Source organism: Dasypus novemcinctus, chromosome 9 (genome assembly GCF_030445035.2).
Source record: "Dasypus novemcinctus isolate mDasNov1 chromosome 9, mDasNov1.1.hap2, whole genome shotgun sequence".
NCBI lineage: Eukaryota > Metazoa > Chordata > Mammalia > Cingulata > Dasypodidae > Dasypus > Dasypus novemcinctus.
This window is the reverse complement of record NC_080681.1, coordinates 28,659,444-28,687,048: the sequence shown is the minus strand read 5'-3', so window position 1 is coordinate 28,687,048 and position 27,605 is coordinate 28,659,444. Positions and strand designations below refer to the sequence as shown.

The 27,605-nt window shown below is 40.2% G+C and overlaps 1 long non-coding RNA gene and 1 pseudogene across 1 annotated transcript in view; both read left to right on the top strand.

The window, feature by feature from the left end:
• LOC131279708 (uncharacterized) overlaps positions 1–27,605 on the top strand; it is a 119,410-nt gene that overhangs the window by 8,998 nt on the left and 82,807 nt on the right. The window lies entirely within an intron of this gene.
• On the top strand, positions 4,432–14,075 carry LOC101424128 (poly(A) polymerase alpha-like; annotated as a pseudogene).

Sequence of the window (27,605 nt, the reverse complement as noted above, 5' to 3'; positions counted from 1 at the left end):
AGGGAAAAATATCAGAGAAATTTGAAATCAAAGGATGCTATTACAGGATGGTGCTCCATGTTGTCCCATGATTTTCATCCTGGGCTCCCTGGAGCCCTGGGCTGCCTTCAGGCACCCTCAGTGGTTAATGGCGAGAAGGAGCTGGAGAGCCTTCAGGTTTTTCCATCAGTCAGAGAAGATTTACTTTCATCTCTTTTACACATTGAACATTCACTACATATTCTTTTAGACACAGCATTTTATAGCTTAAAAAAAAAGGTTAAAAACTACTGCTAAAACAAACAAACAAAAGAAAAATAGAATGAAAAAATTCCTGCTATATTCCAAACTTCAGACAGGCAATAATAATGCTGCCAAGGTCACATAGCTCAGAGCAGCATAGAAACAGCAAGGCCTGTAACCCAGGGCTCTCAACTTCCATCCCAGAGCTCGTTCTACTACACCATGATAAATGCTACCTTTCTGAAGAAAAAAGTCATTGAAAAGCCCATTTCAGAAATGACAACTGGAAGCCAGAAACAAAATCTTAAAAAAAAAAAAAAAAAAAAGCTGTCCAAGTGCTGTATTGAGGTATGAGAAGGCCATTTTAACCAACACAGGCACTGATTCAGGTTTTCATTTTGCATGGGTTAAGCTTTCTTCTTTCTCACGCCAGGTACAACTCTCTTTTCTGGGAAATTCACTGTAGACTATTATCCACTCAGGGAAATAAATAAGGCTCCTTTAATGGTGCTCCTTGCCATGCTATACGGAAAGATAAATGTGACATTGTTCTAAAAACAAATTACCAAAGACATGAAAATATATTCATATACATCCTTGGGTAAATGAAAAAAAAAACTTAAGGATGATAAGCTTGGAAAATGGAAATGAAAAAATGTTCATAACAATATAATATAATAAAACTCTTAATTTACCAGAATACTCAGTGCTATGGATTGAATCATATCTCCAAGTCATGTTCAAATCCTAGACCCTAGATCTGTGGATGTGAACTCACTTCTAGATAGGATCTCTGAAGGTACTATTTATTTATTATTTTTTTAAAGATTTATTTTATTAATTTCTTTCCCCTTCCCCTCCCCCACCCCAGTTGTCTGTTTTCTGTGTCCATTTGCTGCATGTTCTCCTTTTTGTCCGCTTCTGTTGTTGTCAGCAGCACGGGAATCTGTGTTTCTTTTTTTGTTGTTGTGTCATCTTGCTGCACTTTCTTTTGCGCTGGGCGGCTCTCCTTACGGGGCGCACTCCTTGCACGTGGGGATCCCCTATGTGGGAGACACCCCTGCGTGGCAGGGCACTCCTTGCACGCATCAGCCCTGCGCGTGGGCCAACTCCACACGGGTCAAGGAGGCCCGGGGTTTGAACTGCAGACCTCCCATGTGGTAGACGGACGCCCTAACCACTGGGCCAAGTCCGCTTCCCTGAAGATCCTATTTAGATAAGGACAAACTGAAATAGGGTGGGCCTTAATCCAGGATGACAGGAGTCCTTATAAGTAGAGGAAATTGGAAGACAGAAGGAGGCAGATGGCCATGTGACTGAGGCAAAAATTGAGGTACAGTTTGGCAGCAAGTCACTACTAGAATGCTATGGACTCCGGAGACCGTATGACCTGCTGACACCTTGATTTTAGACTTTCTAGCCTACAAAACTGTGAGAGAATAAATTCCTATTTTTTAAGTCAATCAGTCTGTATTACTTTGCTATTGCAGCCCAGACAAACTAAGGCACTCAAGTAATGGATGATGTATTAGTTAGCCAAAGGGGTGCTGATACAAAATACCAGAAATTGGTGGTTTTTATAAAGGATATTTATTGGGGTAGGAGCTTACAGATACCAGGTCATAAAGCATACATTACTTCCCTCACCAAAGTCTATTTGGAGCAAGATGGCTGCCGATGTCTGCAAGGGTTCAGGCTTCCTGGGTTCCTGCATTCCTGGACTTGTTTTTCTCTGGGTTCAAGGTTCCTTTCTTGCTCAGGCTTGCTTCTCTTTCTTCTGTGAGATTACTTCCTGGGGCTCCAGCTTAAGTCTTCAACATCAAACTCCAAGGTCAAAACTCCAACATCAAAAATCCTCAACTCTGTTCTTCGCCATGCCTTTTATCTGTGAGTCCCCACCCCTTGGTGGGCCCTAACCATAACTCAATCATGCCCAGGTAAAGATCAGATTATAAGCATAATCCAATATTTCTTTTTGATATTCATCAATAATATTAAACTGCTGCAGATGAGTATGTCAGTATAATTTTCTAGGGAATGGAAGCAATCTAAAAGTTATGATTTTAACCAGGACTAAACATTTTTAATGTAATTTTGCTCATTCTTTAAAAATCTATAATATTCATTGTAGATAATTTGATTATTTAGAATATTACAGTGCTCTGGATCATCAGTCTGATATGAATTCATTATGCTCTATAAAGGTGAAGGGAATATAATTTAATAAGGCTTCTTTTAAAAAGCTTTTTTTAAAAGTAAATATTCCTTAATGTTTCTTTTTAAAAATTTCAATCACTTACTTCTGGCCATGACAGAGAAACTGATACTTGAATTGTTCTTCCACTGTAAACAACTAGAAAAATGGTCAAAATGTACTGAATAACTGTTTTTTTTTTTTAGATATTGAATAAGAGGCAAAGATGAACTGTTGATCACCAAGAAATGAAAAAAAAAAGGAGTAGACCCCTATAATTTCCCTAGATTTCTGCCCAGATGCACTTTCTTTTTTTTTTAGGCTTGAAGGATTTATTGGAACATGTAGGGCATTAGCAGAGAGATCTTTCAGTAGTGCATTACATCTTTACATCTTTCCATTACCTTGAATGTATAATTTAAAATTGTATTTCATAACTAATCCTTTAGCCAAAAAATAGAAGGAGAAATACATTTAGGATGCTTGCTAAAGACCAAAACCATCCAGATTCTGAACATGAAAAAGATCAAGTCACTGAATTAAACAGTAACAACATCTGCTAATCTAGACTCCCATCATATTGAAGGTAGAAGTGTCTGTGTGGGGCTAGTCATTTGTGACAGCAATCAGAGGAGCTGGGGGCAGGCAAGCCTCTTGAAGGTGGGACCAGAGCTGGGAGGACAGGTGGGCTGGACTGGTCAGGTGATCATGTCCCAGAGGAGCAACAGCAGAGAGCAGTCCAGCAGACTTTGAGGCAGATGGATGAGCACAAGTCATCCCTTCTTTGGTCTTTCACCATGTGCACTGTAGTTTTAGGAGGCTCCTTAGGTCCACCTTGCCAGCCATACTGTGGGTATCCTTGGTAAGGGTATCCCTGAGGAGGTGGATAATGTTCCCCCATAGACCCTTGAGGATAGGCCTCAGACCCCACTGGTGGTTGTGGGTAAGGTGGATATGGGGCCATCAGGCAGGGCCCAAATATGGTGGAGGGTTTCCTGGGTTCATCAGGGACTACAAATGCACCTCTCTGCTCCTCTCCACTGTGCTTGGCTCCACTAATGGGCTGGGCACTAGATGCAATTTCTATACTGTAGTAAGAGGAAGGGGAACCCAAACAGAGCAAAGGGGTGCTCCTGAATTGTGGAGTCAGAGATCAGTGTTCAGGGAGGCTGAAGCAGTTAAAATTTGCAAGGCAGAATACTGGAGAGGAGGGAGTTACCCAGAGTAAGAACACCAGAAAATTGTATAGGCGTCCACTTTGCTTGAATACTAGCTGCATATACATATGATGAATTCTATGATGCTAAGCAAATAACTATTGGAACCATAAAACAAGCAATTCCCAGATCTCAAACAGGGCTGGAAAATGTTCAAGTTATGATTAGATTAATAGAGAGATTTCTTGGAACACCTGAAACATTCAGTCATGAACCTAGAAGAATGAGCCCTTAATGGTAGGGTGGCTAACACAACTTAGGAATAAGTCTTGAAACAATTAAGCTGATTCATGTAACTGAACTACCTATTGAACAAAATCCACCAAATTCATAAAGAGAAAACAAAATTCAGAGCCTTGTAAAGTAACATTTACAATGTCCAACATCCATTCAAAACTTACCCACTATGAACAGAAGCAGAAAAATATGACCCATAACCAGAGGAAATACCAGTCAATTGAAATAGGTGCAGAAGTAACAAAGACAATTGAATTAGCAAATAAGAACTTAATAATGGCTATTATGAATATGCTCAAGAATTTAAAGGAAATGTAAACTTAATGAGAATAAAATGGATGATTTAAAAACAGGAAACTCTAGGGAACAAAAGCAAATTTATTTTTGTTGAAAAGTTCACTAGGTGGGCTTGCCAACAAACTAAGCATTGATAAGAAAAGACCAGTAAAATTGAAGATATAACAATAGAAACTATCTGAACCAAAGCATAGAGAAAATAAAATGACCAATTTTGAATGGTCCCTAAAGATCTCTGGGACAAAGAGTCTAACATATGCGAACATGGAATTCCAAAAAAGAGTAAGGGTGTGCAGAAAAGTTGAAGAAATAATGACCCCAAATTTTGCAAATATGATACAAAATATAAATGCTCAGATTCAATAAGCTCCAACGAATACTAAGAGAATAATTATAAAGAAATTCACACAAAGACATCACAATAGAATTACTAAAAACAATGATAAAATAGAAATCTTTATAAAATCTGGAGAAATAATATACATTATATACAAAGGAACAAAGATAAAATTGCTACTGACTTTTCATTAGAAATAATGTAAGCCAGAAGACAATGGAACAATATAAATATAGTTCTGAAAGAAAAAACTGTCAACATAGACTTCTACTTATGGCAAAAATATCCATCAGAAATAAAGGTGAAATAAAAATATTTCAGATAAAATCTAAGAGAATTCATTGCCAGTGGGCCTAAAGCTATATAAAATTTGTTGTTTTCCAAATGGAAGAAAAGTGACATTTCAACTTGAATCAAACAGCTGGCCTCCTGTCTACCATATGGAAGGCCCTGGGTTCACGTCCCAAGGCCTCCTTGTGAAGGCAGGCTCACCTGCACACTGTGGAGAGCCGCCCAGCCCCCAAGCACCATGGAGAGCCGACTCAGCAAGGTGATGCAACAAAAAGGGGAGACAAGCAAAAAAGGCAGAAGAGCACAGTGATGGACACAGAGAGCAGACAGCAAGCAAGCCACAAAGAGGGGAGGGGAAATAAATAAAAATAAATACAGACACACAAACACACACAGCGAATGGAGACAGAAAGCAGACAGTATGCAAAAAAGCCGCAAAGGGGGGCGGGGGGAGGATTAAAAAAAAAAGAAGTTAGGTCCAGGGCTGAGGCAGATTCCCTCCCCTCTCATCTCAGTGGCAGCAGTGGCAGTTGTAGGGGTGGGGGTGGGGAGAAGTTACCGGGCAGTGCTTGTGCTGGAGATTTCAGCTAAAATGTAGGGATCACAGCCAACATAGCCAACACAGAAACACAATGGTATTATCTGTTCTATCAGTTTAGCACTCCCAAAGGAGACTGACTGCTTACTTACCAGAAATTGATCAAGACTCTGGAGCCTTTTGGGATTTTTAAAGAGGAAAAGGAATTGCAGCACAGGATTTTAATTTTTGGAAAATCAAATAACCTGGTTAGAGTGGATTTGAGAAATCAGTGAAAACAAGAATCTCCCACAATTTGTAATTGAAAATGTTGGAGGAAAATTTTTTATATTAGAATCTTACAGATTAGGAGTATATACAAATTACTATTAGGGTGATGTTGGCTTCATAGAATGAGCTCGGTAGCATTCCCTCCTGTTCTATTTTTTTAAAGAGTTTGAGCAAGATTGCTATTAATTACTCCTTGAATGATCAGTAGAATTCACCTGTGAAGGTCCTGGGCTTTTATCTTTGGGATGTTTTTGATGACTCTTTCAGTCTCCGTACTTGTGGTTGGATTGTTGAGGTCTTCTATTTCTTCTAGGGTCTTTGTAGGTTGTATATATGTTTCTAGGAATTTTTCCATTTTAACTACATTGCCTAGTTTATTGGTGTACATTTGTTCATGGTATCCTTTTATGGTCATTTTTTATTCCTGAACAGTCAACAGTAATGTCCTCATTTTCATTTCTGATTTTATTTATTTGCATCTTCTTTCTTTTTTTCTTTGTCAGTCTAGCTAAGGGTTTGCCAATATTGTTGATCTTCTCAAAGAACCAACTTTCAGTTTTGTTTATTCTAATTTTTTTTTTTTACTTTTTTGGATAAGAGTTCTTTGAAAAAATTTTTTTTCACATGTCAATTACAGATTTATTAATACTAACTGAAATTCCCGGGTACCTTTTTTTTTTTTTTTTACATAAATGTTGTATCAAAAATATAGGGGACTCCAAGTGCAAGGGCAAAGACCAGTGAAGAAGGGTAGTCCAGTGATGGGCCCTTGATACTGATGACTATACTTATGAACCTGTGTGCTTGAAATTTCAGCTAGACCTAGAGCTGCAGGGTGCCTAAGAGTTACCTCCTGAGAGCCTCCATGTTGCTCAAATGTGGCCACTCTCCAAGCCAAACTCAGCATATAAATGCATTACCTTCCCCCCAGCATGGGACATGACTCTGGGGATGAGCCTCCCTGGAGCAGGGAGATTACTACCAAGCACCAGCTGGTGATGCAACTAGAAAAGACCTTGAATAAAAGGGGGAAATGGTAAAGACAAGTGAGTTTATATGGCTAAGAGACCTCAGAATGAGTCAGGAGGTCATCAGAGGGGTCACATTTACACATGTCTCAGCAAGATCCCAGAGACAACCAAAGTAGCTACAACCCCAGGTAGTGGTGCTCCTGAGGGCTAAGGGAGACACCCAAATACTACAGTCATGGCAGAAGGCTCTGGAGTTTAGTGCCTTACCAGTGGGCCCTACTTTGGAATTTGTGCTCCTGAGTGTGACAGAGTTGGACTCAGATGTGATGTCTCTACACATGCCTCTTCTGTTACTTTTACAGAACCTGTGGTTGGTGCTGGGGTTGGTATATGCTCAGGAGACTTGAATCTCTGGAATGTCCATGTGCCAGCTTGGCCCTGAGCCTTAGCATAGCTGTAACACCTGCTCTCTGGTTCATTGGAGTTACCGAGTTCAGGTAATAGGGAGGTGAGGATGGCCAACCACCACACCAGGGAGCTGAGAGAGCCTACAACTGCAAGCAGGAGAATTGCATCCATCAACCATGTAGGATCTAAGCCCCCTCTCAGTTTAGAGGTGGAGTGGACATCACCATCCCAGGGTCCACAAGATGGAGGAATGAAATATGGATTAGAGTGTACTTACTGGTATTCTACTACTATAGAACTATTGAAACTCTAGCAATGGAAGAAATTATATCACTGATGTGGAGACAGTGGCCATGGGAGTTGTTGGGGACAGGGAGAGAGAAGAAGTTGTGTGATATATGAGGGCATTTTTGGAACTTGAAGTTGTCCTGAATGATATTGCAGAGGCAGATGCAGGGCATTATATATCCTGTCATAACCCACTGAATCAACTGGGGAAGAGTAAACTACAATGTAAACTATAATCCATGTGGTGTAGCAGTGTTCCAAAATATATTCATCAAATGCAATGAATGTTCACACTGATGAAAGAGATTGTTGATATGGGAGGAGTGGGGGTGAGTGGGTTGTGGGGTATGTGGGAACCTCTTATTTTTTTAATGTAACATTTTGTGTGATCTATTTTTTTTTAAAGACAATAAAAATAGATAATTTTTTTAAAATATAGGGAATTCTCAAATACCCCACCCCTCCCCCACCCACACTTTCCCCCATTAACAATGTCTTTCATTAGTGTAGTACATTTGTTACAATTGATGAACATATATTGAAGCATTGCTAATAATCATGGAGTATAATTTACATTATAGTTTACACTTTGTCCTGCACAATTTTATAGGTTATGATAAAGTGTATAATGGCCTATATCTGTCATTGCAATGTTGTGCAGGAAAATTACAATGTCCTAAATATTCCCCACATTATACTTCTTTTTCCTCCCCCCCCCCCACCCCCAAAAGTCTCTGGTGGTCACTGCCTTTTTTTAAGTGATACAAGTACTTCCATTGCTAGAATATAAAAAGTCTACTTTAGTTCATAGTTGCATTCCCTCCTCATGTTCATTCACTGCTCAGTCTTGAGGATTTGGGGATGGTGATGCCCACTGTTTCTGATTCAGAAAGGGCTTATTCCATGGGGCTGATGGATGGAACTATCTTGCTTGCAGTTTAGATTTTTTCTGTTTTGCTTGAGGTTTAGATTTTCTCTGTTTAGGGGGATGGGTGTTGTCCATCAGCATCCTTTTGTTTGTTGTCCTGGGCATGTCCAAAGAACAGGAGAGTAGGTGTTGCAACTCTGCTGAGATTGAGGGCTCAAGCAGCATGTGAACAGACTGAAGATTTAAGTCTCTGTGACATATTTAACAAGTATAGTGCTAATTATATGTTCAAGTAAAAGGGGCAGAAGAATCATGTGTAGGGAAATTATAAATGAGTCTAACTCTTCTACATTGTGGAGCATATATTCTAAAGTAAGGCTCACTGACATGATGCTGAATTTTTTAGATTGTCTGCCCTGCCTATAGTGTCTAGATGTCTAGAGCCCTCAGGAGCCCAAATGTTTAGGCACTGTTAACAATGGCAGTCAATGAGATCCTGCTGAGATGTGCATAAGCATAATCTCTGGAACAACCTCCTGAGTCACTTTGAAATTTCTTAGCCATAAAAACTCATTTATGTTTAATATTTCCTACTTTTGATCAATGTCTTTTTCGAAATGCATCACTAATTGGCGCCTGGTAATAATCCCTTGGTGCCAGGAAGGTTCATCCCTGGGAGTCATGTCCCACATCAGGGGGAAGATAGTGTGTTTATATGCTGAGTTTGACTTAGAGAGAGGCCACATTTGAGCAAAAGTAGACTTTCAAGAGGTAACTTTTAGGCACTATATAATATTAGGCTAAGTTTCAATTTCACAAGAAAAGGATCATAAGTACAACCATCAATATCGAGTGTCTGACCTATGGTCTGTCCTCTTTTGCTTGGCAATGCCCATGTGTTTGGGGGGATTCTTTATGCTCTATTAGAGAATGTGGCAGGACTCCTAAGTATGGGACTTTAATATTCTTCTGGTTATTGTTTGGGTCTCTGCTCACTGAGACAGGGCCTCGTGACTGCTTGAACATATTCATATACCATAGAAGCATGCCCCAGTTGCACCCTTCCCCACCACAAATATACATACATACAAGGGATGCTCAATAAAATTAAGTACCAATTTCTCATCAGACACTGTGGAGGTGAGAAGGTAGTGATAGGATGTATTTAAGGTACTGAAAGAGAAAAACTGCCAGCCAAGAACTCTTTATACAGCAAAGCTGTCCTTCAAAACTCAGGATGAATTAAAGTCTTCACAGATAAACACAAAATAAAAGAGTCATCAAGAGACCAGGTTCACCAGAGATACTAAAGGGAGTGCTGTAAACTGAAAGGAAAAAACAAGAAAGAGATGCCTGGAGAAGAGTGTAGAAGTGAAGATTATTAGTAAGGGTAACAAAAAAGGTTAAAAGACATAATAGTAAAATAGGCCAGTGGAAAACCAAAAATTATAATGGAAGAAGAAATGCCTTTACAGTAATAATGCTGAATGTTAATGGATTGAACTTTCCAACCAAAAGACACAGACTGGCAAAATGGATAAAAGAAGAATATCAGCCATCTATATGCTGCCTGCAAGAGACTCACCTTAGTATAAGGACACAAGGAGACTGAAAGTGAAAGGCTGAGAAAAGATATTCTATGAAAACATTAATAATAATAATAATAAAGAATAGCAATAGTAATATCAGACAAAATAGACTTTAAATACAAAACAGCTATAAGAGATGAAGAAGGACATTATGTATTCATAAAAGGAGCAATTCACCAAGAAGAAATAGCAATAATAAGTATTTATGCACCTAACCAGAACACCCCAAAATACATGCAAAACTGAATAGAGAAATTAATGTCTCTACAATAATAAAGACTTCAACACAACACTCTCATCTTTGGATAGAAACAAATGGCAAAGAATCAATAAGGAAACAGAGAACTTGAATAATATTATAAATGAACTAGCCTTCACAGACATATGTAGAATATTGTACCCCCAAATAGCAGGATATACATTCTTCTCAAGAGAATCTGGATCTTTCTCCAGGATAGATTATATGTTGGGTCACAAAGCAGATACCAATAAATTTTAAAAGATTGAAATTATACGGAGCACTCTGTCTGATCATAATGGAATGGAGCTGGACATCAACAACAGGCAGAAAAAGGGAAGACTTACAAATATATGGAGATAAAACAACACACTCTTAAACAATGCATGGGTCAAAGAAGAAGTTGCTAGAGAAATCAGTAAATATCTCATGATAAATGAAAATGGGAAAACAACATATCAAAAGCTATGGGATGCAGAGAAGGCAGTGCTGAGAGGGATATTTATGGCCTTCAATGATTACATTAAAAAACAAGAAAGAGCTAAAATAAAAAACCTAATGTAATACCTGCAGGAAGTAGCAAAAGGAACTAAAAAAACTTACTCAAAGTAAGCAGGAGGAAAGAAATAACAAAGATTAGAGCAGAAATAAATGAAACTGAGAACAACAACAACAAAATTAGATTCATCCATGTTGTCCCATGTGTTAATACTGCATTCCTTCTTACAGCTGAGTAATATTCTTTCCCAGCTCTGGCTTCCCTCAGAACGGGTGTGGGTCCTATGCAATGTGCTCTGGAGAAGTGACCCTAAAGGCCTCCAATCTTCTCTTTGATGATTCCCCCAGTCTCGGCTTTCCTAAAGCACCCAGAAGGTAGCACTCTTTATCCAGTTGTTCCCTGCTGCCCTAAGGTTGTTCTGTGCATTCAGTTCTTAGCCCACTTAGCTCCTGGCGGGGGCGTAGTTCAGGCTGAGGCTACCAGCCTACCCTGGATGAAAATTGCCCAGCTCCCAGTCCCTGAGATCTGAGTTCTCTGATCTGCTGCCATCCCCTATGCTGCCCTGCCCCCCAGGTGGGCAGGGGAACTGCCTGCACTGTCTTGAAAGAGAATGATCAGATGCCTCTTGGTTTCTCTTCTTCCTGAGGCACCTGGGAATGAAAGTGCAGCAAATGGTCAAGGTGGGCAGGGTGAATCTGCCCATATTGCCCACAGAGAGAGTGCATGCTTCCCCTCCTTCCAAGGGTTATTGGCGCCAAATGTTCAGTGGCCCTTTTAAGGTGGATGGGGTGAATCTGCCTGCACTGCCCAAGAGAGAATGTGCATTTCCTCTCTTGTCCAAGCGTGTGTTGGGTCCAAATATGCAGCAACCTCAAGGTGGGCAGGGCAAATCTGCCAGCACTGCCTGTGAGAGAGTGCATGCTTCCCTTCCTTTCAGGGTGCAATGAGGTCCAATGTGAATCTGTCTGCCATGCCCTGAGAAGTGTTCAAACTGCACCCAATTTCCACTCCTGCTGGGTGTGGTGGCCTAAGCAACCTGGGCCCACTGGATCTGATCCCTATTGCCCTGGGCCAGTGGTGTGTTTTCCAGTCGCCCCTGCTTCCACTTCTGCCAGGGGTGGAGACAGTACAAAAGCTGCAGGGTTCTTTGTGGCTAGAGCAGGCTTAAACCCCAGGTCTACTCAAGATTAGAATCCAGCTAGCTGAGTTTGCCAATCAACAGCTATAGTTCGTGTCTGGTCACTTCACCTCCCCTGCTTTTGGGAAAAAGTGGGAGTGGGTCTGGAGGCAGCCTGCCTTGCCAGAGGAGGTTGGGCAACCACTTCTGCAATGTGGAGGGATCTACTCATGAATCTTCATCAAAGATGGTCAGTCTCCTTTTCTTGTTCTTCCCTGGATGGTGCACTGCATTCTTCTGGTCTCCAGAGTCCCCCAAACATTGTTCCAGACAGATCTGGCTGATTATTCATTGTCCTGTGGGATGAGCTGATTGTCGGTGCTTCCCACTCTGTTGGCATCTTGGATCTTCCACATACAAAAGTCTATTGAGGAGGCATTTGTACCAGTTATCAAACTGTTTTGACAGGATAGAGACTGATATTTTGTTTGCAAGATTAGCACTGCAGACTATTCCAGAAAAGTTGGACCAGTGAGATGGCAGTCTGCTTAAAATTTTAGATAAAGATGCATTAGAAGTCTTAATGGCCACAACATGTATTCCAATATATTAGGTTTTCTTTGATGTATTTCCTGGGCTATCCTATTAGCAAAAACTTCCCAGCTTTATCCAAATGCTTTAGCATTAACTCTTTTTATTTTTTAAAGATTTATTTATTTATTTATTCCCCCCGCCCCCTCGCTTCGCTTCCCCTCCTCCCTCCCTGCTGTTTTTGCTGTCTGTGTTGTCTTCTCTTCTCATTTTCTCTCCTCTAGAATTCACCAGGATTTGATCCTGGAGACCTCTGATGGGGAGAGAGGTTCCCTGTCAGCTGTGCCACCACAGTTCCTGGTTTCTGCTGCACTTCACCTTGACTCTCTCTTTGTCTCTCTTTTGATGTGTCATCATCTTGCTGCATGACTCACTTGTGCAGGGCACTGACTCACCATGCGGGCACCAATGCGGTCACTGGCTTGCAGTGCGGGCATGCTTTCTCTTCTTCTTTTTCATTAGGAGGCCCCAGGGATCGAACCCAGCTCCTCCCATATGGTAGGTGGAAGCTCTATCAGTTGAGTCACACCCGCTTCCCAGCATCAACTCCTGTATATAAATTTTTCTTGGTATTTTTCAAATGGGAATGGCCAAATTGAGTGCTTTTGAAATAGCCTGAGGAATACCATCTGCATTTGCCTGTATGGGGACCAAGGGTAAACCCCAGTCATAGGTACCATCTTCTGTCTATTATTCCACCAGCATACCACAGAACTCCACATACAACATGTCCATTTCAACAGGGATAGTCATGGTTGAGTTTAATTAAACAAGGTATTGCTATCACAGATGAAAATTTTGCTGAGTAAATTTTGCAAACTTTTTGAGGCTCCAACCTTCATTCAAATGTATAAGCATTATATTATACTTCTAGCAAGTGCATCAACAGGCAAACAATGCCTAGAATGGGTGAGCTTGGTAGGAAAAAAAATCCAAATCCCAGTTGGAAGCTTGGAAAAGAATGAGTTTATTACATTGGCTTATGTGAATCCCCACCCAGTCATTTCCAGCACCCAAAGAAAATCCTGAAAAGGAAGAATTTTGTACAGTGTAGTTGATTGGGTTAGGTTAGTGTTTTAAAAAACAGAAAACTCCGAAAACCTCAGTATTGACCTCACCTATGATAGTCTTTTACAGGTATAGTTTGTAGGCAAGCAATAAACAAGCAAGGTGTTTGAGTTGGATATGAAAATTGTTGCAATGCATGTAAGAAAGAAAGCAACCCCATCAGCTACTACCTAGTCATGTGCTTCAGAAAAAGAAAAAGCATTCAACAGAAGGTGTCAGACTGACAGCCCTGAATGACACCAGCCTCCACTTGTCTGTGGACAGTGATAACAGCATGGTTGTGCTTCACCTACTAGTGCTCTGAAGACCAGACCATTGACTGGTTCTGGCAGCTCTCAGGGCAGAAACAGTCTTGCTCCAGCAGCACCTGTAACCAACATACAAGCTACTGGCATTTCTGTGCCACAAGTAAATTCCTGTGAAAACTCAGAGGGTCCTTGGAGTGAAAGCAGTCCTCAAACTGCCACACAATGAGCCATTTCTCCACCACTGAAGCCTGTGTTCTCCAGAGTTGTTCCACATGTTTGGTAAAGCAATGACCTAGACTTTCAGAAAATGCAGCAACAAAAACACCTAATCCTGTAGTAGGAGTCTAGGGGACATCTTCACCTCATAAGAGTCTCAAGAAAACCAAAACAGAAGAGGAACAACTTGATACAGAGACAAGTACAACTCAGTCAGAAACTATTCAGACAGCAGTTTCTCTATTGGCCTCTCTGAAAACATCCAGTACAGGTCTTCTGGTTTCCCTGCTTTTCCTGCAAATCCTATTCCTGTTATCAAGAATTCAATAAAACTCAGATTGAATTGGCAAAACAACCTTAGGGGTCCATAAACAGTATCTGCCAACTAAACCTGTTGTCTTCAAATGCTAAAAAAGAGAGAGAGAGAGAGAGAGAGAGAGAGAGAGAGAGAGAGAGGGAGAGAGAGAGAGAGAGAGAGAGAGAGAGATCTGAACAAAGCAAACCTAACAGATATTTCAGATGAGCATGTTTTATGAATCCTTCATTGTATTCCATTCTATCACAAGTGCATTTACCATGTTAAACTGCAATTACTTAAACTCTTCCCCATCCTTCTAAATTAATTTTCCAGAGTTAGAGAGCAGTCTTTACCCCCTAGGCTGTGCATTAATTGAGGGTTTTCACCATTACTTTATGATGACTAGTATGCAATATTTCTGCTTCCCACATCTTTGCTCTGCTCAGTCACCTTGCCCTCCTTCCCACCACCTGAGAAAAAGATGATCGTGCTAACAGATGAACTAGACAAGGTGTCTGTGTTGTTTTCTGTAGCTTCAGAATTAGATTGAAATTGTCAGGCACAGATTTAGTCATCATTTGTTTACACATTGGGGAAAAAATTCCATTTATTTAACATTTCCTGTAACTGCACCAAAGTTTTGCCAACTTGGAAACCTGGACCTTTTCTGTGTAGTGGCTTTTTTAAATCTATCTATCTATCTATCTATCTATCTATCTATCTATCTATCTATCTATCTATCTATCTATCTATCTATCTTCCCTTCCCCCCACCCCGGTTGTCTGTTCTCTGTGTCTATTTGCTGCGTCTTCTTTGTCCGCTTCTGTTGTTGTCAGTGGCACGGGAATCTGTGTTTCTTTTTGTTTTGTCATCTTGTTGTGTCAGCTGTCCGTGTATGCGGCACCATTCCTGGGCAGGTTGCACTTTCTTTCGCTCTGGGCAGCTCTCCTTATGGGGCGCACTCCTTGCACGTGGGGCTCCCCTACGCGAGGACACCTCTGCGTGGCGGGGCACTCCTTGTGTGCATCAGCACTGCGCATGGGCCAGCTCCACACGGGTCAAGGAGGCCCGGGGTTTGAACTGCGGACCTACTATGTGGTAGATGGACGCCCTAACCACTGGGCCAAGTCCGCGTCCCTTAATTTATTTTTCATTTCTTTTTCTCCCCTCCCCCATTGTCTGCTCTCTGTGTCCATTAGTTGTGTGTTTTTCTGTGTCGCTTGCATTCTTGTCAGTGGCACCAGGAATCTGTGTCTCTTTCTGTTGCATCATCTTGTTGATGTCAGCTCTCCGTGTGTATGGTGCCACTCCTGAATAGGCTGCACTTTTATCGTGCGGGGCGGCTCTCCTTGAGGGGTACACTCCCTGTGCATGGGGCTCCCCTACGCAGGGAACACCCCTGCATGGCACTGCACTTCTCGCACATGTCAGCACTGTGTGTGGGCCAGCCCCACACGGGTCAGGAGGTCCTGGTTTGAACCCCGTACCTCCCATGTGGTAGATGGATGCTCCATTGGTTGAGCCAAATCCACTTCCCTATAGTGGCTTTTTAAATTCTAGTTTTCATAACCTGGAGATTAGACTGTTTCTTTCACATGATGTACATAATATCTCATGACTAGAGTTTGCTTTGTTTTATGGGATCCATACTACTTGTATTTTTCAGGACTTATTTTGTAAACAGATGATGTATTTTTCCACTGAAAATACAAAAAAACAAAACAACAATGAAAAAAGTAACAGAAGCGGACAAAGAAACAAGATGCAGCAAATAGACACACCAAGAACAGACAACCAGGGGAGGGGGGGAAATTACATAAATAAATAAATCTTTAAAAAAAAAAGTAATTAAGAGCCCTGGAAATGACAAATATACAGGAAGACAAAAAATGACTTATGTTTTCTTAAAATAATTTCTTTAGAGGACAATTGACTGTTTAGAGCAAGACCAATAACAGCTTTTGGGATTTATAATATATGTAATAAGCAAAATATGAGAACAATAGCACAAAGAACTGTAACACTTGTACATTGAAAGTGTGAATGTAAAATGGTACAACCATTTTGGAAATCTGTTTGGCAGTGTCTTATAACTTAAACATACATTTTCCATATGACCCAGGAATTCTGCTTATTATTTACTCAAGGGAAATGACAACATATGCTTTTCAAAGAAGTGTGTACAAAAGAGTACATACTGTAAATTTTATTTATATGAAATTCGAGAACAGATAAAGATATTCTATATTGACAGAAAGCAGATCAAAATTTGCACAGGGTCGGAGTTTGTAACACATTAACTATAAAGGAGCATGGAAAAAGTTTTGGAGTGATGAAAATCTTGTGTATTTTAATCGTTATCATAGTTATAGGGGTATATGCATCTGTCAAAACTTACCAAACTCTATAGTTAAATAAGTGCCTTTTAATGGCATGAGAGTGATACTCAATAGTTTCTTTTAAAAGAAAAATATATAAGTAAAAAAAAAGGAAAAAACATTCATTCTATTTAAATCCATAAACAATTTTCCTTAGAACAAGTTAATATCATAAAGTAATCAATAACAAAATTTTGCATTTAGGTTAAGTGAAAATTCTAGGACATCTGAAATATTCTTGTCATTTTCATTAATGGATTTCATGCTAATCATTCTGTTTTCCTACTTGACTGATAATAAATTCATTTTATTTTTCACTCATTCACTCTTTGAGCATTTTGAAAAAGGCAGTACAATACAAGCTTTGGATTCAGCAGACCTGAATTCTAATCTTGGTTATTTATTAGTTGTTTGATCTTGGGCACATCAATTTTACTTTTATTTTTTTGTTACACACTATGCAGTCAATAAAGATCAGTACTAAGAGGTGTTGGCAGTAAACAAAGCCTCAAGCAGAGGTGCTCCTGAAGCTTCTAGAGACATGTAGACCCTATAGGCAGGGCAGACAACCCCAGGAAACTGGTACCCTGTTGGTGGGCCTTACCTTAGAATATATGTCAACCTGTCTCTCCAATGTAAAAGAGTTAGATTAATTTACAATTTCCCTACACATGGTTCTTCTGCCCCTTTTATTTGAGCCTACAATTAACACTATACCCATTAAATATATGTCCCAGAGACTTAAATCTTTGGTCTGTTTGTACACTGGTTGAGCCCTGAATCTCAGCAGAGTTGCAGCCAACACCTATTCTCCATTCCATGGGATTTGCCCAGGACAGTTAATAAAATGATGATGATGAACAATGCCCATCTCAAAAAAACAGAGTATCTACAACTACAAGCAAGACACTTCCTTCCATCTGCCCCATGGTATCTAAGCCCCCTCTCAATCGGAAGCAGAATGGGCATCACCATCCAAAAATCCTCAAGACTGATGAATGAACAAACATAAGGGGGGAATTCAACTATGGACTAAAGTAGACTTATTCCTGTTCTAGTAATGGAAGAATAAGAACTTGTAACATTGATATAAAGATAGTCATTATCAGAGGTTCTGAGGAGAGTGAGAGAGAATAGGTGTAACATGAGGGTATTTTTGGGACATTGGAATTGTTCTGTATGATATTGCAATGATGAATACAGGCCATTTACATTTTGTTAAAACCTATATTGTGAAAAAAAACCTATATTGTATCGTGCAAAGTGTAAACCATAATGTAAATTATAAACCATGGTTAATAGGAATGCTTCAATATTTGTTCATCAACGGTAACAAATGTACCACGCTAATGATTGAAGTTATTATTAGGGGAAAATGTGAGAGGGAAAAGGGGTGAGGCATATGAGAATCCCCTAAATTTTTTTTTTTTTTTTTTTTAAAGATTTATTTATTTATTTAATTTTCCCCCCTCCCCTGGTTGTCTGTTCTTGGTGTCTATTTGCTGCGTCTTGTTTCTTTATCCGCTTCTGTTGTCGTCAGCGGCACGGGAAGTGTGGGCGGCGCCATTCCTGGGCAGGCTGCACTTTCTTTTCACGCTGGGCGGCATTCCTCACGGGCGCACTCCTTGCGCGTGGGGCTCCCCCACGCGGGGGACACCCTTGCGTGGCAAGGCACTCCTTGCGCGCATCAGCACTGCGCATGGCCAGCTCCACACTGTCAAGGAGGCCCGGGGTTTGAACCGCGGACCTCCCATATGGTAGACGGACGCCCTAACCACTGGGCCAAAGTCCGTTTCCCGAGAATCCCCTAAATTTTTAATATAACTTTTCTGCAATCTAAAACATCTTTAAAAATAAAGTAAAAAAAAAAAAAAGAAAGAAAAGAGGTTTTGGCTTCCTGCTCACTATGCCAAACTGTTGGTCAGAAACAGAGACACCTATTATCACTTCTAATGGAGGGGTCTCACCTCATGGAGGGCATAACAATGTGTTGTGTGCCGCTAGGAACAGCAGTCATTGGGTCCCAACCCACTCCACTGTTTGTGGGTGTTGGGGTTGCCAGCAAAAGTGTGACTCACATAAGCTGTGGATGGAAAAGTATTTACTCCTCTAGAGAAGAGAGACAAAGCACAGTCAGTTTCATCAGTGGGCGTCAGTCTCCCATGGCCAGTGGATCCCAGTCATGGCTGATGCAGGGAGATGGTCTATGCACAGCACCCCTCTTGTTCTTTGCTGTAGTGAAGGGACACTACTCCCTCCCTTCCAGGAACAATAGGCCAGTGGCAGTGAACCAGGTGTTGTACAATGGACATACTTTAGCCAGACTGACTCCAGGGAATGTTGGCATACGCTCAGGGTAAAAGGGGAAGGAAGGTGCCTGCATTCCCCTATCTGCCAGAGAATGTGTTTTACCTCCAGGTACTCCTGAAAAGGGAGTCAGCTGATATTTATCATCTTGTCTTGGGAGCCAGGCTGACACAGTCCCCCACACACAGTTTCTAGGGAAAGGTGGCAGTCTGGGATCATCCCTACCACAGTAAAGAAAAGACACAGTCTCTGCCTTCAGAAAGCTTGCACTTGGGGGAGTGGATGTTGCTCAAGTGGTTAAGTGCTTACTTCCCATGGACAAGGTCCCAGGTTTGACCCCTGGTACTTCCTAAAAGAAAAAAAGAAAAAGAAAAAGAAGCTTACATTTGGTTAGAAGGCAGAAAAACAAGCAATTGTGACATACCTTTGTCACTGGATGGAGGAAGGTACATGGATAATGGACAGCCAGTGAAGGGCCCTTCTAGTATGCCAAGGTTATTTGGAGAAATTGTCAGTGAAGAAGTTTGAACTGAACTCAGAGTCAAAGAATGATTAAGAATTTTACATGGTTGAGAAGCAGGCAGAGGCTATTTTGGGTATAGGAGACCCAAGTACAAATGTAGCAAGCCTTGAGAAACCTAGGATTTTTATATCGTAGGGGTATAAATGTAAGAGTTATTGGTGGGAGCCATGGAAGATGAAGCAGGACTGATAAGCACATACCAGATCATGGATGACATCATATGCTAATTGAGGGCTCTAGAGGACTGGGGGCTAATTAATGGAAGTTTTGTTGCTTTATCTGGGTGTAGAGATCACTATGCCAGAATTAGAATCTTACCAACATGCTAGGATATTTTTCCTTTGTGTAAATCTATAGTGCTGGTTGTCCCCTGCTCCCACCCTGCCTTTCGCTTCCTTATACTTTGCCCGCCTGTTCCTCGTAACCTCCCTGTATTATGGCCCTTCTCAGCAGCAGTTTGTGCTGCTGCCTCCCTCCGCCCCTCCTCCCAGCCACTGTTATCTTCCCCCTCCCAGCCGATCGCTGTTCTCCCCGCCTCATTTCAACCGCCCTCATCCCGTATCCGCCCCGGCACAACCTCGGAAACAACCCCCTCTGCCATCAATGGCTTACGTCATAAACCGCAGGTCCGCCCTTGCCTCTGCAGCCAATCCTCAGCTGCCCCGCGGACATGCCCCTCCCACAACCTCCCCGCCTCCATGACACTATAAAACCCCATGTACTTCCCAAATAAAATCAGACCTGCGCATAGACCTCGTCTCCGTGGTTTTTCCTCCATCGAACCGCGCGTCCCCCAAGCCTTGAGCCGCCCGCTGCCGCCCCGGTCCGGCCGTGGCGTAGGCCCGATCCCCGGCAGCGACTCGCCTGCAGTGCCGCAGCGGAGGCCAACAGCTGGTGAAGAGCTTCTGCTATAGTGTTTAATGTTTTAGTTGTAGTTAATTTTTTTTATGACTTATTTAAGATAATACTAATATATTTTATCAATACATTTACTCTGGTTTTAAATTTGTGTTTTTTAGAATTTTCTGATTTTCAGATTTTCCTAGGAAAATATACTCCACCAATTTGGAAATTATAGGCGGTGGAAAAAATGTGATTTCATGACTTACAATTTAATTTACAAATAATATTCGTATTTAATAAAATGACACTTAAACTTTGAAATGCCTTAGGAGTATCACTTCATTTCTGCATTTTCTCCCATAAACTTTGAAACTCAGTGGGCTATACAAGAAGTTCAAATTAAGCTCATTCCCTCTGATGTTTCAAATAAAAAATAAACTCACAACTCTGTCTTAAGATAAAGCTCAGGAGACCAAGAATCTACTGATCAGGGCTATATCTAGAGACAAATAATATTTATCAGTCAAAGTTCAGTCCAGGAAATAAAATATTCTTTCTGTATTTCATACAGCAAGAGAATTAATATAGGGTATTAAGTTGTATCAGTCAGGGTATGCCAGAGAAAAAGAACAAGTAGGAGATGTATATATTTCAAGGACTTTCCTCATGTAATTGTGGGGGCTGACAAGTCTGAAATCCATAGGACAGGAGGACAGGACTTGATGCTCCAATCTTGAGGTAGAATTTCTTCTTGCTCAGGGCAATCTCAGTTTTGTTTTTAAGGCCATTCAACAGATTGGATGTGGCCCACACATACTATCAAGGACACTTTCCTTAAAGTCAGCTGATTGTAGAAGCTGACCACATCTATAAAATACCGCAGTTAGTGTTTGATTTAATAATCTGGTACTATAGCCTTGTCAGGATGATATATAAAATATAAAATTATCACATAGGTACTTAAAAATTTTTTGGAAAAGCTGAAGGAGTGGGAGCTGGGGAGTCAGAAAATTGCTCCTTGTCTGCCTCTAACAAATGTCACCTGATCTAGTAAATCCAATGGCCAGACACTGGAAAGCTGAGTCCTGCCACTGCAACTACCCCTCCACGACCATGACTGCGAGATTAACAGAGGGTGGCTCTCTCATTCTCTTGGACCTTCTAGATCCTGTTTGAGGGTTTCTAATGGGCAGAAATTAATCTGCATTTATAGCTCTAACTATGAATATACCTGAGGACTAAAGATTGTAATTTTCTTCCCTTCAAGGAAGACTCATAAAAAGGATACAAATTGATGCTGAGTACTTTTTGACATAGCCAACACATCCTTTAATCTGATAATTTTGTCTCAGTTTGAGAAACCATGATAATTTAACATTACAACAGAACCTACTATAAAGAAGCATGGCGTTGATGGCTAATATCCTATAAAGTGACCTGGAAAGTAATCTCTCTATTAAACTGTGTGTGAGCTCCTTGCGGGCAGGATTAATATCTTATTGATCTTTGTATTTCAGTCTGGTGTAGTACCTGATGTTTGTGGACACTCAATAACAATTTATTGACTAAAGAAGATGAACAAAGTATCTTACTCCAACACTACTGATCAAGGCTGCTCATTTATCCATCAGCATTAGAATTTTAACTACCCTATTGAAAGGAAATAGATGTATTTTTCCTCCAACTTTTTATTTTAAAAAACTTTCAAATCTCTCTCTCTTCATATGTATAAACATATTTGGCTGACCCATTGATATTTAGTTGCTGGTATTTTGCTACTTCCCTGAGTATTTCAACATGTATCTCCTAAAAATAAGAATATTTTCCTGTATAAATAAATTCAGTTATCACATTCAGGAAATTTAACCCTAATATAGTCATGGAATCTATTATATCCTCCATATTCAGATGTCCCCTCTTGTTAAAAAATCTAGGATCCAGTTAAGGATGCCATCTTGCATTTATTTGGCATTTTTCTTTAGTCTAGAAAAAATCTAGACTTTAATCTAGAAAAAGTTCCCTAGCCATTTATGCATGTATATATGCAAGTATGTATGTTCATCTTTCAAAGCACTGACATTTTTTTGAGTCCAGGTCAGTTGTTTTGTAGAATGTCCCTCAGTTTGTGTTAGTTTTACTGTTTCTTCATAATTAGATTCATGTTTACATTTTGTTTGTATTTTGGTCAGGAATTCTACATGGGTGATGCTGTATTATCAGTGCATCACATAAGGAGGCACCTGATATCAGTTTGGCCCATAATTGATTATGTTATGCTTGGTTATTTAGTTAAGAAAGTAAATTCATTTTAAGATTTTCAGGGTGCATTCTCCTTGTGCTGAAAGTCTCCTAGTATGTGTTATTTTATGTGTATAAAAGGCGTTAAGTTTTTAGTAACTTCCCAGCAGTATTGGGCAGTAAAGAAAAACTCTTCTCTGGTTGTTTTCCCTAGGGAGTTTGTCACCCACCGGTTGCAATAATATATTGGTTGTAAATTCAGCAGACAGGAGATTGAGTAAAGCAGAAAACACTACTGGGTCTGAGTATGAAAGTCCTGTGCGTTGCCAAGAAATCACTGTAAACAGACTCTGGTAGAGATGGGCCTTCCTGGAAGCCTGTTTCTTTATTTTGGATCCTACTGCTTATCTCAATATTTTATTTGAGGAGGTATCTGCACAACATTTGCCTACCCAGGCCAGAAACTAGACAATATCTGCATCATTTCCCACTCACAAGACTTTTCTCTATCTGTTCCCTTGGCCTTAATCTAGAACTCTGTTTGGATTACTAGTATTTCTCTTTTCTGCAAATCTTTGTAAAAGAATGTTTTTAAAAATAGTAGGAAAAAAAAGATGGTTCTTTGAGATGAGCTATTCGACATGTAAGTCAGTGAGCTAGTGGACATTAGCTCTGTTACAGCAGAAAGTTTAATTTCAACAAGGCAGATAGAAATTGTTCTGTTTCACAGAAACTGTAGTCAGACTACCTGACTGTGTTTGGAAGAATAGCTTTGCTTAAGAATACAATTTGGGAGACCAGCAGACCCCCTCGTGATTTCTAGTTCTCCATCTTACCTCTTGTGAGCCTGAGCTTCCTCATCTGGAAAATTGAAATAATGTATACTTTCCTCTTGTAGATTGAGAGGATTAATTAATGACTTTGAAGTGTAAGGGTGCTTCTAACAATATTCAGTGCCAGCCTTGTAGATACCAAGAGAACAAGAAGGTTTCTATCATCACGACCACTTTCAACATAGACTAGATTTTGACAAGAATGTGGATGGGGCAGTATCCAAACTTTGACATCCCTAGCTTCTCCTAATTTCAAGATGTTGCTGGTAATGTTATGCATTAGAAAAGCCCATGATCATTGGAAAGTAGAATACGATAGTTTAGGGGAAAGAGTGTGGGTTTTGGAATCTGACAATTTTAGGTACAATCTTTACTAGTTATGCAGTTAGGCTTTTTTTTTTTTTTTTTTTTAAACTCTCAGCCTCAATTTCCTAATCTCTAGCATTTTACAGAGTTGCTAGAAGGATTTGAATGAATGCATTTGGAAGTAAAGAGGAAGGGCCATTACTGGGGCTCTGGGTTCTTTTCTTCACGTGGTAATAGAACTTCAGGCCAGCAAGCCTCCTGACTCTACCAGAGTCTCCCTAGGAGAGGAGAGACAGGAATGCCCACCACTTTCCTCCTACACCCAGCTCTATTCCAACTTGGGAAGACAATGTGACCAAAACAGCAGGTTATTTTGCCTAAAGCCACAAGCCGTGCTGCCCTGGACAACACCTGCCAGGTTTTAGATTTTTATGTCCCACCTAATCTCCTATGAAATGATTGTCTTTCCTTATCAACTTCCATTTATAGAAGAAAGTCAGCTAACATATATTGCCATTTTCAGTGGATAAAGATTAATTCAGGGCTCAACCGGCACATGAACAGACTGAAGATTTAAGCTTCCGGGACAGATTTAATGGGTATGGTGCTAATTATAGGTTCAAATAAAAGAGGTAGAAGACTCATGGGTAGGGAAATTGGAAATGAGTCTAACTCTGTTACATTGGGGAGATAGGTTATCATATATGCCAAGTAAGGCCCACCAACGGGGTGCCGACTTCCTGGGGTTGTCTGCCCTGCCTATAGTGTCCAGATGTCTCTAGAATCCTTGGAATCCCCCTGGTTGAGGCTTTGTTTACTGTGGCAGTCAGTGAGATTCTTCTGAGTCGTGCATAAGTATAACCTCTAGAATGACCTCCCTACTCATTTTGAAATCTCTTAGCTGTAAAAACTCATTCATATTTAATATTTCACCCTTTGGTCAAGGTCTTTTTCCAAATACATCCCTAGTTGGAGCTTGGAATAAATCTCTCAGTGCCAGAGAGGACCATCCCTGGGAGTCATGTCTCATACCAGGGGGAAAGCTATATGCTGAGTTTGACTTAGAGAGAGGTCACATTTGAGTAACAAGGAGGTTTTCAGGAGGCAACTCTTAGGCAATATATATTACTAGGCTAAGTTTTAATTTCACATGAAAAGGTTCATAAGTAAAAGCATTAATATCAAGGGCCTAGTGTATTGGTCTGTCCTCTTTTGCTAAGCACTGCTCATGTACTCTAGGGATTCTTGATACCCTATTAGAGAAGGTAGCAGACTCCCCAGGATGGGAATTTAATATTTTGTTGGTTATTGTTTGCGTCTCCACCTCTGAGATAACACCCCATGACCACATGAACACATTCACATTCCACAGAGGCATGCCCCAGGTGAATATCTTCAGCCCTTTCTTACCATTCATCCAAATCCAAAAATGCTTCAAATTACTATGATCCCCATTACTTCACAATTTTTAGACTCAATTTAAAAATCATCTAAACCTAACCCAGCTGATGTTCAATAGAAGAGGAAAAACAAGACAATTATAACAAAAATCATATTAAATGTGGAAAAGATAAGGACATTGCAGGTCAATACCATTTATTGATCATATCAGGCACCTTCTAGATAGGGTAATATGATACATAATGGGAGCAGAGATCTCCGTGGGAAGTAATTTGCCATTTCCCTTTCTTGGCACTAGTCTATTTTCTTTGGCCTGGAAATCTGACTCCCTGCCCCAGGCTGGCTGGGTGATTTTCTCTAGTCCAGCTTTCTGTCTGGGTCTTTCCTCAATAGAGCAGTAAGAACAATTTCTGAGTGTGTGAGTATCTGGTTCCTCACTGCAGCACAGTTTTTGGTGGTGCAGATATTCATTGTACTTAGTCCTGGTTTTAGCTGGAGGGACTGACCCTCCTAGTCAGTTTAATTCAAACGTAAGCTACTACTCTCTAAGCATGGGGCTTTTCCTGATGTTCCAACCCCCTTAAAACCTCTGTATTCACTTTAGAAACTCCATTTAATTTGTTAAAAAAACATTTCTAGGGATCTCTGCCTCTCAAACCATCCTCCCCAGGCTGTTTACCAAGCTAATTTGTTTGCTTTTTTTTTGAGGATCAAGCCTACTTGCATGGGATTAATCTCTGCTATTTGGGACCTGTTCATCCACATTGCATGTTGTTCTGTGCTTAATGGTCCTTATCTCAGGGCAGGGCTGAAGAAAAATGGATTGAGAAGAAGCAGATGGAAGTTTTTCTTGCCCAATTTGCCTTTGTTATATCACCAGTGAGTGCACTTCAAATTCCACATCCAAAAACGGAACAAGGCAGTAGAGTATTTGCCTATCCTCCGTTCACTCTTTCCTGCAGGCAGGGCAGAGTGTGTAGAAGGGGGATGATGAGTTCAATTTGGATTGAGCTTGTAAGAGAATTTCCAAGTGGAACTGTTTTGAAGATGATTCGAAAGAAGAAACTCGAGTAGAAGTAGGAGATTTGGGCTGGAGAGGTAGTTCTGGAATCTATTCTCAACTATTTTATGGTTGAAATTCTGAGTATACAAGCTTGATGAGGAAGTAAATCAATGGAGAGAGTGTTGGAGAGTTAAATAAGCCAAGTAAGTAAACATATTTTGTATATACTAAAATGCCATAAAATATTGGCTTTAATTTTATAATCATCATGCTATTCCTATTAAAAAGAGGAAGAGGATCTAGTAGAGGTTATAGAGATGGATCAGTTAAAGGGTAGAAGGAGGATAACAAATGTTCAAAAGCCAGAAGAACATTTCCAGTAGTGTCCAATGAAGACACCCTATTGTCAAATGCAACAGAAAGTTCAGTGAAACTAACTGATAAAAAGTCATGGGATTTGATACACCAGAGAGGTCATCAGTGATGATAATAGGGGCAAAAGTCAGATTACTGCAAGTTACCAGAAGAATGGAGGTCAGGAAAGGAAATATTTGTTTTGATTTTTGGCATAAAAAGAAAAGGGTGATTTGATGGGTAACCCAAAAGCGTATGGAAATGAAGTGAAGAAATTTTATTAAAAAGGGCAGATGAGTATATTTTAAGTTGGAAGAGAGAGGTAAAAAGAGGATTGGAAGGGATAAGTGAGAAGTAAAGTTATAAAGAGAAGGGGAAGGAGTTGGGAGTTTTCTCAGCAATTGCTCTGTTGAACTTAGCAATGATGTGCAGTCCTCTACACCATTTAAGAACTTGCTTTCTTGCATCCCTTACTAGCTGGATAGAATTTCTTTATCTCTCCATTTCATGAATTCTGTCTTATTTCAAGTGTCAATTGAAGTTTTTCCCACCTTGCCTTGGCATTCTATTTATATTTTCTTTCCCTACATACCTCTCATATATTTTACATATGTGATAACAAATAGAAGTATGTAAAATGCTCAAAAATAGGGTGAAGTAATTGTGAATATCATGCCCAGCAATGCTAGAGTTGCTGGATTAGAACGAATACTCTTATTCAATATAATTCAAGTACTATATAAGAGCAATTCTTTTCATGGCTGTCCATAAATTCTTTATGATGAATTACACTCTCAAAATACAGGTGAATAAAAGGGAAAACAACATTTTATTCTTTTTAAGGTAAAGGTTTTGCAAACAAGATTATTTTTCTGAGTATTATTACTATGTGAAGTGGTTTTTTTTGTTGTTGTTGTTCCTGTTCAATAGCCTTCACAAAATCAACTTCAAATTCAATTATTGTCACCCTCCTCTTGCTGTTCCCCCTTCCATGTCCCCAGTGTTAAAAGCTGGGACAAGGACTGAGATTTTGTTTTAAAAACACAGAATGCAAGATTAAAGTGTCTTTAGAGATTATCAGAGGAGAGTCTCTTTTAATAATCCTCTCTGATTTTTGTGCACACAATGTGGACACAGGGGATTTACACTCAGTGCAAGTAACTTTCCAATTATAATTAGAATTGAACAAAACACTGGTCAATAGGGTTTTTTTTTTCTCATTGGGGCTATGAGAAGTCTGCAACAGGAATTAAATTTTGGGTTAGAGACACAAGGAAGTTATTTGGGAGAAAAAGAATTAATCATAACCATTATGATGATTTGATTTGAGGGAAAGATGGTCTTTTAAATGAACTCCTGCTCAATCATCTGAATATAGTCTTATTGTTTGCAATCACCACAGGGATGTTTCCATGTG